Below are 8,711 nucleotides of genomic sequence, written 5' to 3' on the forward strand. Positions count from 1 at the left end.
AAACACTAATAATAATAAGTATAAATATAAAATAGTAGTAGTAGTAGTAGTAGTAGTAGTAGTAGTAGTAGTAGTAGTAGTAGTAGTAGTAGTAGCAGCAGCAGCAGCAGCAGTAATAATAGAGGTATAAGAACTGCTTTTAGCCAAATATTATTTTTGTGTTTGTATGTGTGTGCGTGTGCATATATATATGTGTGTGTGTATGCGTGTGTGTCATTCTTTGTGATTGTGTGTATGTATATATGCAGGTATATTTGAATGTGTACATAGGTGTGTGCATCTATGTATATGTATATATTTCCCTCCCTCTCTCTCTCTTTCTCTCTCCTCATGTGTGTGTGTGTGTATATACACAGGCATATAGACATCCACACACCCACATTCACTCCCCACCTTGCCTAATCAGTGTGTGCTCATAGATATATCCAAGTATAAGGTTTCAGTAATAGGTTTTTATTAAGTACGAAAATATCCTTAAAAATATAGGATCTACACATCATTGCCTCCACCATGTGTCGATGTATTCCTCTCCTGTACACATGCGTGCATGTGTGTGTGTGTTAAAGAAAATATGTATCTAACTCCAAATTGAATATTAAAAATATATTAAATTTTTAACATTACAATCTAAAATAAAATCTATATTATTAACAGGATGTGTTTAAATAAGAAGTAAAGGAAGGTGAGGTCATATTTTTTCCGTTAGTTGCATTGATAGATTATTAAATGGTGATGGTGGCGGTGGTGGTGGTGGTGGTTGCAGTGTAGAGCAAGGAAATAAATAGCATTTGTGCAGAGAAACTGCAGGAAGCCTCTGTCTTGAATTCCAAGAATCACTGTTCTTATTTTGCATTCCCAAAACAGCTGTTATCACATGCAGAACGGATCCGGCTTTCAGCCAAATCTGTCATGAAGATCCACCCACCGTTTTGCTTTGCTTTGGCTACGAAGGGTGGGTTGCTGGTTGTCTTTTATTTTTTTTCTGCTCAGTGTCTACTGCAGCACCAAAGATTGTTGGGTTGACAAATGAGCTTTTCCTCTTTCAGAGAAAATCCTCTTCAGTTTCTTTGAGGAAATTCTTGTTTCAGACAAAAATGTATGAAAGGTTGGTGAGAGAGGCAAAATTGGTGTAACTAAGTCACTGGTATAGCCTGCTCGTGAAGTTAATGTGCAAGTGGCTGAGTACTCCACAGACATGTGTACCTTTAATGTTGTTCTGAGGGAGATTCAGTGTGACACAGAGTGTGACACAGAGTGTGACAAGGCTGGCCACTTTGAATTACAGGCACAACTTGTTTGCACCAACTGAGTGGACTGGAGCAATGTGAGGTAAAGTGTCTTGCTCAAGGACACAATACTTAACAGTATTTCTTTGGACTTTTCATGATCTGAGTTCAAATTCTGCTGTGATCAACTTTGCCTTTCATACTCTAGGGGTTAACAAAACACTGTTACTAATCAAATACTGGGGCCAACTGGTAGCCTTGTGCCAAAAATTAGAAAGAATTATTATTGTTATTCAGGCGTCAAGCTGGTAGAATTGTTAACATTCCAGACAAGTTGCTTAGTGGCATTTCATCCAACTTTATATTCTGGGTCCAAATTTTGCCGAGGTCGACTTTGCCTTTCATCCTTTCAGGGTCGATGAAATAAGCACCAGTCAAACACTGGGGTCAATGCAATCAACTTACCCCCTGCCCCCAAATTTCAGGCCTTGTACCTGTAGTAGAAAGGATCATTATTATTATTATTATTAAGATGGTGAGCTGGCAGAATCATTAGCATGCCAGGCAAAATACTTAGCAGCATTTCACCCATCCTTACGTTCTGAGTTCAAATTCTGCTGAGGTCGATTTTGTTTTTCGTCCTTTTGGAGATTGATAAATTAAGTACCAGTTATGCACTGGGGTCGATGTAATCAACTGGTCTCCTCCCCCCCAAAAAAATGTCAGGCTTTGTGCCTATGGTAGAAAGGATTAATAATAGTAGTAATAATACTGCATTTTAGCTCTGAGTTAAATGAAAACTCCCTTACTTGAAAATGCCGGTAAGGATCAATGACTGCCTCTGGCTGTAGAATAATATCTCAGTAGAATGTACTTCTCTAACCCATGCTATCATGGAAAATCAGATGTAAAGTAAATGAACAAATATAATTGCTCTACAGTCATGTTGTCTTTCAAAAATGTGTGCGTGTGTGTGGGGGTTACTAATGAGTAAGATGTTAGTTAAGTCTGCAGTTGATGGCGAAGGCAAGATCAGATTCCAAAACCAAGAAATAACCGAAACCTTTGCAAATTAACGAGAAAAGAGGAGAGAGTGTGTGTGTGTGTGTGTGTTACAAGCTCAGAACCATGTAACTATGTAACATGATTAGACAATTAGTACAAGGAATATTCTGTATGAGATAAGAGAGAAAGAGATTGTTTGAAAACCTTGGTACGATGAGTTCTGTTAAGGATCTCACTTACACACACACACACACACTTTGTTCTCTCTGTCTCTTTCTCTTCTTCTTTCCCCTTTTTTTTTCTACCCAGGTATGCAACAAATGCATACCAAATGCATCATCATCATCATTATTATCTTTGGACTTGTACAGATATTTGTACATTAGTCATTCTGGAAACTGATTCCATGGCTTTATTACAAGGTTTCATTTTATTTTATTCCGTTTTCGTTATTTATTATTATTTTTTTTCTCTCTCTCTACCCATGTGCCAACATACACACACATTTTCATTACAACCAGTCTATTATATCTAGATTACGCTAACTTACGCAACTAGCAGCAGCAGCAGTGGTAGACCCTACGAATACTAAAAGTGCCTGAGTTGCATTGATTTTCATGTGACTGAAGTACTTTTTAGAATTTGGTTGTGTCGGGGGGGAGGGGGTCTTTTGGTTGCTTCTCAACAAATTCTTCCACTTTCTCTGTAATATAGGTTCAAGTCATTTTTTAGTGTATGCATACTTTACACGCACACTCACATATATATATATCGAATGTATTCATAACATACATTATAGATACACGCTCGTAAATAAATACGTGCATATATATAATAAGAAATATTACACACACACACACACCTTGGGCGAGTGTCTTCTACTATAGCCTCAGGCCAACCCAAAGCCTTGTGAGTGGATTTGGTAAAGAGAAACTGAAAGAATCCCATTGTATACATCTATATATATATATATATATATACATATATATATATATTTATATGATGGTGCATGGCTTAGTGGTTAGGGTGTCGGACTCACGATAGTGAGATCGCGGGTTTGATTCCCAGACTAGGCGTTGCGTTGTGTTCTTGAGCAAAAGCACTTTATTTCATGTTGCTCTGCGATCATTTCGACATCTGCCATGTGACACCCAGTTGCACCTGGACAGGTAATGTCAATTTGATGGAGGGAGTGAGCTTATGTCTACCCAGACATTTGATCACTATAAACAAATCATTTGTGTGGTTGTTCGGTAAGAAATTGCCAAACCCTCATACATCGTCTGATGACGAGAGAATCCATTATATATATATATACACATATACACGACAGGCTTCTTTCAGTTTCCATCTACCAAATCCAGTCACAAGGCTTTGGTCGGCCCAAGGCTATAGTAGAAGACACTCAATCCCCAAAGTGGCACACAGTAACTGCTTACATACATGGCTTTAGAAATGAGAGAATGTGATTTCAATATGTAATGAGAAATGTATGTCTGTGTAAGAAAAAGAAAAAGTGTGTGTGTGTGTGTGTGATATTTTAGCAACTTCATAAAATGACTGACTTCCAAATTCCCCAATTCTTCAAATGTGCAACTGAAAACAAATGTATGCATGTGTGTGTGTGTGTGTGTAATATTTTATTATGTATATGCAAGTATATATTTATGAGTGTGTATATATTGTGTATGTTATGAATATATTCATATATGTATACATTTCTTATTTGAAAAAGAGAGACGGTGGGGGAGGGGGGGGCACAAAGAGAAGAAAAAATTCTATGAAAAACACTATTTTCTAACTGCTTGTATTGGAATGGTTTTGATAACAAGAATCTGTTGCCATCTATGCATGGTTTTAGTAATTTGGTAAATGGAAACGCCACTTGTGCATTACCAAAAATCAAAAAAATATAAAGAAAGAAAGAAAGAAAGAAGAAAAGAATAAATTTGTCCCCAGAATGATACAAAACAGACAACGATATGCATATAGAATATTTGAAATAGAAATTTACTTTCCATTATTGAAAAATAAAAGAAAAAACAATGAAATGGTATAAATTACTCGGACAGTCTTTGGAATCTATTGTACGGATGAGCTGAACGTGATGTGATAATATTTAGGTTGTTTGATTTTTTTTTTTTTTTTTTTTTTTTTTTTTTTTTTTTTTTTTTTTTTTTTCCTTGTAGTTGTAATAGTCAGCCACAATACTTTCTGTCCATATTTGTTATGCTGTCGTTTCAATCTGAGCACACCAGATTCAGAAATGTTTATTATTTGCACCTACTTACTTACACATTGCGCTCCTACTAGGAAATGCTTCGTGAAAATTATTTGGAATTTTTTTTGTGTGACGTGTATTTTGATACTTGAAATCCTACGAGTGTTTCACTGCTGTCAAAATTCAGTGTCTGACATCATCATCATCATCGTCGTCGTCGTTTTTAGCATCCACTTTTCCATGCTTGCATGGATGATATGGAATTCGTTGAGACAAATTTTCTACAGCAGGATACCCTTCCTGTCACCAACCCTCAACAGTTTCCATGTCATGTAATATTTCCCCATGGCTGGACATGTTCTCACAGAAAATTGAGAGTGAATTGACACCGCTTGTATGAAGGTGATGCTCACTTACAACTATCGCCTATTGCTAAAAGGAGGTACAAACATATACACTAGCATGCACACTCACACATACCTCAAGACAGCAAGCAATATATATATATATATATATGGGTGGGTTAGTGACTGGTTAAAATAACCATCTAAGGGATAGAAATAGCTATTACACTACTGGTATATTACCTATATTTAACCATGGGCATACATATGCAAACATATTATGTTCATAAGTTATAGGCAAAGACAAGGATAAACATGGATTTTCCATTTTCTGTTTTCGTTAAATATATACATATATATATATATGTATATATATATATGTATATATATATATATATATATAGAGAGAGAGAGAGAGAGAGAGAGGTAGGTATGTAGATAGATAGATATGCACCCAAGATCTATTTGTAACCAGTTAGCTTCACTTGGGTTAACAACACAACCATACACCACATCTTCCATGCTTGCTAAGGCACTGTCCTACGTCCTACTCCGCACAACCAGGTGCCCATTCACACACACACACACACACACACACACACACACACACACACACACATGTGAAGAACTTACCTCTTAACACTGAAGCACTTTAGTTATTAGTTTTAGAATTAATTTGGATCATAATTCTGAGAATATGAAATAAGAAAATTTACCGGTGATACAAACAAAAAAGAAAGAAATTAATAAATAAAGCAGATTGAATATTTCCACCAACATTTCTGAGTATAGTGAATTATATCTGTAAAATACAATAACTCTAGATTTTAAGATGTCTCTAGTAGGTTATGTAAAACTTAAGGGAAAATGCCCAAAAAAGAATGAAGAAAAAAACGTTTGGCAACATTTTGAAAAATATAGAAATTTGTTTGGCTTCATTTAATGGACTTAAATATCTGAAATCTGATTTTAATTGTAGTTTTAAAAATGTTGCAAAACGATATTCTTCAAACTCTTTCGTCATTGTCATTGCCATCGTCGTCGTCATCATCATCATCACCATTGAAGTGTTTGCCTGTAGTTTAAAATACTCCTATGTATTGATAGTTTCTTTAGACACAATGTTGTGGCAGTAATGGTGGTGGTGGTGGTGACTTCGTCATGCTGGCAGTTGTTGCATCTCATTAAAGGCACAAGGCCGGTAATTTTGAGGGCCAGGGTGCAGAAGTTAATCACATCAATCCCAGTATTTGACTGGCTTATTATTTCAATCGACCCTGGATGAATGGAAAACAAAGCTTCTATCAATAGGATTTGAACTCAGGATGTGAAGAGCCTGAAGAAATATTGCAAAGCATTTTTTTCTGATGCTCAAACAATTTTGCCAACTCACTGCCTTTAATGATGATGATGATGATGATGATGACTTGAAACTTTGGCAGAAGGCTAGCAAGTTTGGGGAAGGGGTCTGGTCAATTACATCGACCCCCAACGCTCAACTGGTACTTATTTTATCAACTTGTAAAGGATGAAAGGCAAAGTCAACCTTGGTGGAATTTGAACACGAGACAGAAAGACAAATGAAATGCCATTGAACATTTTACTTGGCGTGCTAACGATTCTACCAGCTCACCGCCTTAATAATGATGATGATAATGATAATAATAATAATAATAATCCTTTCTACTAAAGGCGCAAGGCCTGAAATTTGTGGGGAGGAGGATAGTCGATTACATCAACCCCAGTATTTCACTGAAAGTACGACAGGTAAAGTTGACCTCAGCGGAATTTGAATTCAGAACATAAAGACTAATGAAATGCCACTAGGCATTTTGTTTGGCATGCTAACGATTCTGCCAGCTTGCCAAAGAATATTGTACCGTTATAATATCATGCTACACATAGATTTGTTTAAAGGAAGGGAAACAGGAAGAACATCCAGCCAAAGAAAAATAATCTGCCTTTGATAAATCTTATCCAACCCATGCAAACGTGAAAATGCAGAAGTTAAAACCACAATGGCAGCAATGCTGTTGATGATAGCAAAGATGATGATGATGATGATGATATGTGTGCGCATATTTGTGTGTGCATTGGTCAGGGTGCCGTGTGCATCTGCGATGGTGGAATGTTTTCGTTGCACAGAATATGTAATGTAAGCAGGAGACGTCATGAATCTTTGGTCCCTTGTGCATCTGTTTGCTCTGTTGTTGCAGTAACATGAGAGGTAGGTTCTTGGTTATCTTGAAAAATGAAAAATGAACAGCCATGTGCATGCATGCACACGTGTGTGTGTGTGTGTTAGATCCCATGTTTTGCTTAATTGCAAATCGTACATTAAGATGGACAATTAGTGAGCTTTTTCTCACAGCATATGATAACAACTAATACGTAACACACACACACACACACACGTTATGTTAGTTCATGATTATCGTCGTTATCCATCACAAGGGAGAAGAAGATGGGTTACAGCATGTCCAGTTGTGGCCAATCAGTCGAAGGGCTCTGTCACAGGTCAGGCATTGGTGATCTGCAGGAACGGAAGGCAAGGAGTTGGTTCTGGACTGGCACAGTTCTCATTTTCTTTGTACCCCTGCAATCCTGTTCTGTCTGTAAGGGGTCACACACACACATATATATACACAGCAGGCTTCTTACAGTTTCCATCTACCAAATCCACTCACAAGACTTTGGTCAGCCTGAGGACACTTGCCCTAGGTTCCACACAGTGGGACTGAACCCCAAACTACATGGTTTGGAAGCAAATTTCTTACCATGCAACTCCTTATAAGGGAATTATTCCTAGAATCTCTGCAAGAGGTAGGGCAGGCAAGCAGACAGGCAGGCATGGGTGATAGATATCAGGAAGCAAAAGGGGTGCGAAGTGGGAGTGGGTGGGGGTTGGGGGGTACCAGGCTCAACAGGGTGTTAAAAAAAATTAGAAACAAAAGAAAATACGATAATGGCACAAGTAATTGGTTCTGAGATTGCGGTTGATGATAATACGTGCAGCTTGAGCATGTAACATGTACCCCGGTATCAAATAGCTGCCTCTTTCTCCTCTGACAAAATGACATTCTCGGCTCTCCCTGCCCCCTACTGTCGAAGGGGCCCCTTTCACCACCTCCCCCACCACCACATCACTCAACCACTGGGAGACATGAGACATGCAAATATTCTAAGTTGGACTTGTCACTTTGTAAGAGATGAGACAAACTTAAAGATGACATAATTGCTGATGATGGCTTCAGGGGTGGAGAGGAGGATAGAGAAAGAGAGAAAGCCTCAGAAATAGAGTGAGACAGACAGACAGAGAGAGAGAGAGAGAGGGCTTCATTGAGAAGGCAGATAGATAGATAGATAGATACCTTGAGAGATGGAGGGAGAGAGAGGAGAAGAAGAGAAAGGGAAAAGGTTTGATTTTCAAGGTTAATCTTTAGTGATATTTAAGAATATACTTAAATCCCCATTAGTAAACTATTCAGGATTTTGTTTTGTTTTGTTTTTTCTTGTTCTGTGGAAGTGTGCTTGAACTGTGAGTGACATAATGCTGCATATGTATCTACATTTCCCCCCTGTGTGTGTGTGTAGTTTTAAGATATTAGCTATGGAAGAAGGGGTACAGAAATATCATGTTATAAGTTGTCACTTAACGAAGAAAAAGTTCATCCAAAAAAAAAAAGTAAAGGAGCTTATCAGTATGTTATTATGGTTACACTAAATGTCAAAGACAGCTTCTGTAATTTAGAAGAATTAATTGTGACAAATGAGGTGGGAAGGGGTGGAGCGGACGTTTGATTGCACTAACGTCCGACAAGCAAGATCCTTCATGCCGTGGTTCCGTGCCGATGTTTGGCTTATGGACTTAATAAGGGAAGATTAATTTCCAAATTTCTGTCTGTAATTTTTGCT

The 8,711-nt window shown here is 37.6% G+C and overlaps 1 protein-coding gene across 2 annotated transcripts in view; it reads left to right on the forward strand.

Moving 5' to 3' along the window:
* Positions 1-8,711, forward strand: part of LOC128250468 (neuron navigator 3-like) — a 23,977-nt gene that overhangs the window by 6,976 nt on the left and 8,290 nt on the right. The gene's annotated exons all lie outside the window — the stretch shown is intronic.

This window comes from Octopus bimaculoides, chromosome 21 (genome assembly GCF_001194135.2).
Source record: "Octopus bimaculoides isolate UCB-OBI-ISO-001 chromosome 21, ASM119413v2, whole genome shotgun sequence".
NCBI lineage: Eukaryota > Metazoa > Mollusca > Cephalopoda > Octopoda > Octopodidae > Octopus > Octopus bimaculoides.